Here is a 4215-nt window from a genome sequence, read left to right as displayed (position 1 = left end):
GTAAATAATTATATAAAAGTAAAATTTAGAAAGTGTATAATCGTTACTAGAAAGTACGTACGTTCATTTTAAACCTTTTTATATGCTGTTATAAACCTATTTATGTTATTTTTTTTAAATGATCTTCAAGACAACAAGGTACAATATTTCAAGAGGAGCATCTCTATAATCCAGTCCTAAAAATATATGTCCTTAAACAGAATCCTGTAATTAAGCAATTTTGTTACAAGTTTATATTAAAAGGTAATATTCTGCTTATAAAGTTTAGACACTCTATACTTATTCATGTTTGTTTGTTCTTCTGTCTGATTTCAGATCTTTGCTTCTATGGATGTTGTCATCCTTGTTCTTAAAAATATCAGGGATTTTACACAAAGCACCATGTTGAGACTGATATAAATTGAAAATAAAATAAGATTGGGGGTGGGGGGGTTTTAGTTTGTTTGTTTATCACTTTTATGTCAGGTTATTTTAGTTTATGGTTTGTGGTATATCCGCAAGATTAGGGCACCGCAGGTTTAGACCCACAGGTTAAGGGGGTCATTTATAGAGAAATAGAACAGTTCTTTTTTTGATTTTTTATTATATCAAACATTTACTATGCAGTAATTTTAGAGATCTTTGTCATAAGGAGGGAATTAAAAGTTGGTATGGTAATAGAGCCCTCTATCTTTAACATAAAACAGTATGGGTTACGTGACATTAAAAATTTTCATAGTCAAATTTGCATTATTTTTTTTATCATTATACACTGACTTTAATTAGTATTTTAAATCTAATTAAACAGCTTTAAGTTTTTTAAAAGACTGTTTTTTTTAGAATAATCTCAGCACAAAACAATTATGAAAACAAATTATTTTGATAATTTCACATACATTAAAGACCTTGATCTAATTTTAAACAATTTGTTTTGTACAGTTTTTGTTAAATTGTTTGTGACATTTTTTATATTTTTTAATCTTAAATGGGCGGAGATTCGTACCCATTTCGAAAGCATTGTTATTTATATAGAAAGGGGGTGAGGGGAAAGGATGCCATTCCTCTTTTAATATGTATGTGATAATTGTAACATTATTAATAATAGTAAATGGGTGGAGATTTTGACACATTTCCCAAAATTAATTCCCATTATGTATATGTAGAGGGCAAAGGACGTCCAAGCTTTTTAATTCAAGGGGGTGAAAATTGGGGGGATGGGTAATTTGTTTTTCAGTGGGGAAGGGGGATGGCTAAATTTTTTAAAACCCCCAGGGGTAAAATTTGCTTAGGGGGGTGGACGGAGTAATACTATTTACCCCCCCCCCCCCTCCTAATTTTAAAAATTTTACAGGGGGGGGGGTGGGTAAATTAAAAAAGAATTGGGGGAGGGGTATTACCCCTTTACCCCTCCTTGAATGATATTGTAGAGGGTCCAATGTTTTAGGGTTAATTTTGTACATGACATTTATTACATTATTAATAATTTTAAATGGGTGGAGATTTTAACAAAAAACATTATTCTCAATAGGTACAAAATTAAGAGGGGATTGCATTCTTCTCACAGGGGGGTTAACTTGTATGTGACATTTATAATATTATTATTAATCTTAAATGGGGGGAGCAGGGACATCTTAGAAGATGGGGGGGGGGGAACTGGATGTCCTCTCTTTTCAGGTGATTAACCCTCCTTATCCAGATTTAAGTATAAAAATTTAAACAATTCCAAAATCTAATCAGTTTCTATAAAACATTGTAATCAAACACTTCAGGTAAAACTACTTAACAAATTATAATAATATTTTTTTCCAGTAATGTATAATACTTATAATATCTCAGACATACTGTAAGTTTTATGGACAATTTTTTTGGCATCATATGATTTCTTACACAATATTATTAAACAACTTTAATTTAATTTTTCTTTTTAGGATGAGATTGTTTATAGCTATTGTTCTCCTGTCACTTGTGGCGTTGGCTCTTGCAGATGCTGAACCTGAAGCAAGAAGAGGAGGTTATCATGGAGGTCATCATGGAGGTCATCATGGAGGTCATCATGGAGGTCATCGTGGAGGTCACCATGGAGGTCATCGTGGAGGTCACCATGGAGGTCATCGAGGAGGTCACCATGGAGGACATCACCATGGTCATCATTATGGAAAGAGGGAAGCTGCTGTTGATGGAAGGCGTTGCCCTTGGGTATGCAAAGAAAGTCTTCCACCACAATGTGGGTATTTCTGTTAACTAAAAAAAACTATTAAGAATAACTAAAAAAGTAATCTATCTTAAATATATTATATATTGAAATATTTATAGTTTATATCATTTATGTAAAAAGTATAAAAAAACTTGTAATTTTTCTCAATAAATAAATATTTTCTTAATTTGTCTTGTTAGTTTTTAGTAACTGAAATATATGAAAAAAAATATTTGCAATCAATTTAGTTCTAGTAATAAAAAGATAGCTGCATGAAGTGCATTTCATAAAAAATGATTTCAAGCATAATTTACAAGTATGCCAACAAATAAATATAATTTTGTATTACAATAAATAACAAACAATTAGATATCACTTAATAAGTCGTCATGCTGTTTTTTTGTGTAAATAAGCCAGCTACATAAATTGCATTTATCACCAGAATACGATTTTCAAGTATTGATATTTTTAAAACTACATGATAAAAAATTTAAATTCCTTTAAATATATTCCCTATAAATGTAGTTTAAACCATTGAACAGTTAAAAATATGCAGTTCACTAAATTCAAGTTTAAATTTAAATTTGATTTCACTATCTTTATTTTGAAGGTGTGATAATCAATTGAATCTTTTAGCATTACAGTAGGACAAACCATTGAATGTGTATAATTAATGCACCTATGTCGGCAGCGTTGCTACAAAAGACCTACTCTACAAAAGACCTACACCTACAAAAGACCTGAGAAATCCAGTGGCATGCGAACCAAAGGGGCACTTGGGGCGATTGCCCCTCCCTAGCCAACGCCCCCCCCCCCCCTTAAATGTTAAAAATTGCCCCTTTTTGCCCCCTCCCCCTGGTGAAAAAAATGCCCGATTTTGCCCCCTCCCTTCTTCAAAGAGATAAACTGTCACAATGTTTCCAAAAGTTCAAGAATAACCCAAAAATTTTTTGGGGCTTCACGCCAGTTATAAAGTTAAAAAAAGTTAGACATGGATAGAGGGATACATGATATTCTCCGCTCCTAAAAAAGATAGAGGGCAACTTTCCTATTATTAATGAGCATAACCAACTATGAAACATCCATGGCAGTAGGACTGTCTTTTAGTAGGTTTTTGGCTATTTTTATAATTTACATGTTTCTCCTTATCTTTGGTGTTTATGGTCCGATTTCCAAACTTTTTTTGGATGACAGTATTAAAATAATTTTTTTCATTGTTCTTAGCAACCAGTATTTTATCTACTTTGACTGTCGGTCTAACAGTCATCATACAAAATAAAATAGCGTTTTGTGCTTATTTTCTCAAAAAATTCTAAAATAATCTTCTACTTTTTTTGTGCTTTGCAAATATAAACTTTACATATTAAGAAAATACATTTTTGCAGGGATCTATAGGGAAAATACAATGGCTGATTATTTGTATGAAAACTCAACTTGATTAACCAACCAATCAAAATTCAATCAAGTCCCTAAAGTTGTTGAGCCAACGATAAGCAAATGTTTTTATGAAACCTTGGGGACTTTTGGGCCTTTCAAATAATTTCTACTTTTTATCACATATATTTTGTAGTTATTTCTATAAAAACATTTGTAAACATCAAATATTTAAACAAAAAGTTACTTAATGTTAACAAAAAATTTTGCGCTTCAAGCACCAATTTAAAAGTACATTTAGAACTGCTTTGACATATATCTAAGTCTTTTTCTCAAAACTGTATGTCTGTCTAAATGAATAACAATATATAAGTACATCATAGGATGTTCAGAATAAGTTTAGCATTTTTTTGTGTATATTCCCTTAACTAAAATATATTTTTTTTTTTCTAGCAATTTACATCAACAACCCTAATTAAAGCTTACAACACTCTATATTTCTGACTTGATAAAATAACACAACTCTTGTTGTCTAATTGATTTTGTTTGAATGTGGAGAAAAATTTTCTCGGTGCGCTTCGCGCACCGCACTAGCAAATCCTTGCAAACACCACTTTATAAAAAAGTGACAGATTTTTAACATGCCATTTGAAGAGAGTCATTGATGG

General features: G+C 31.3%; 1 long non-coding RNA gene across 1 annotated transcript; it reads left to right on the top strand.

Moving 5' to 3' along the window:
• Positions 1-1668: 1668 nt before the first annotated feature.
• On the top strand, positions 1669-2360 carry LOC145303687 (uncharacterized). The gene is made up of 2 exons (XR_013873785.1): positions 1669-1748; positions 1908-2360. It is a non-coding gene; the product is annotated as an uncharacterized LOC145303687 (long non-coding RNA).
• The last annotated feature ends 1855 nt before the right edge of the window (positions 2361-4215 follow it).

This window comes from Acartia tonsa, chromosome 13 (assembly GCF_053477335.1).
Source record: "Acartia tonsa isolate MP-2025a chromosome 13, ASM5347733v1, whole genome shotgun sequence".
NCBI classification, from domain to species: domain Eukaryota; kingdom Metazoa; phylum Arthropoda; class Copepoda; order Calanoida; family Acartiidae; genus Acartia; species Acartia tonsa.
This window is presented reverse-complemented; position numbering and strand designations above follow the sequence as displayed.